Source organism: Salvelinus sp. IW2-2015, unplaced genomic scaffold (genome assembly GCF_002910315.2).
Source record: "Salvelinus sp. IW2-2015 unplaced genomic scaffold, ASM291031v2 Un_scaffold3343, whole genome shotgun sequence".
NCBI lineage: Eukaryota > Metazoa > Chordata > Actinopteri > Salmoniformes > Salmonidae > Salvelinus > Salvelinus sp. IW2-2015.
In genome coordinates this window covers 9,272-9,711 of record NW_019944627.1, presented here as the reverse complement: position 1 = coordinate 9,711, position 440 = coordinate 9,272, and positions in this window count along the sequence as shown.

Below are 440 nucleotides of genomic sequence, written 5' to 3'. Positions count from 1 at the left end.
CACACACACACACACACACACATTCTTGAGTGTGCTCACGCACAACAAGCTCTCACGGTCTGATTGTAGTATTTGACGTTTGTCCATAAACACTGTGTTTTGACCGTTAAATTCAGGCATTAATTCAGACTGGGTTAAGAGTTAAGGAGTTAAGGTTTGGGATAGAGTTAAAACAGAAAGATGTAAAACGAGTGCTTGTCACTGGAATGAAACCTGTGATCCTCTGAGCCAGAGCTCAACCGCCATCCCCGTTCACAACGCCCTAGCGAGCCGTTGCCTCTAGTAGCCAGTATTGAAGGCACCTCCCGACGTCCTGGAAGTACGTCAAATATTGCATTGGATCTAGTGGTGACCTGGCTGGTAAACACACACACACACACACACTCGCTTCACACAGTGACGTTTCCCTCCTCAGATGTGCTTCAAAAGTAGAGAGGGTT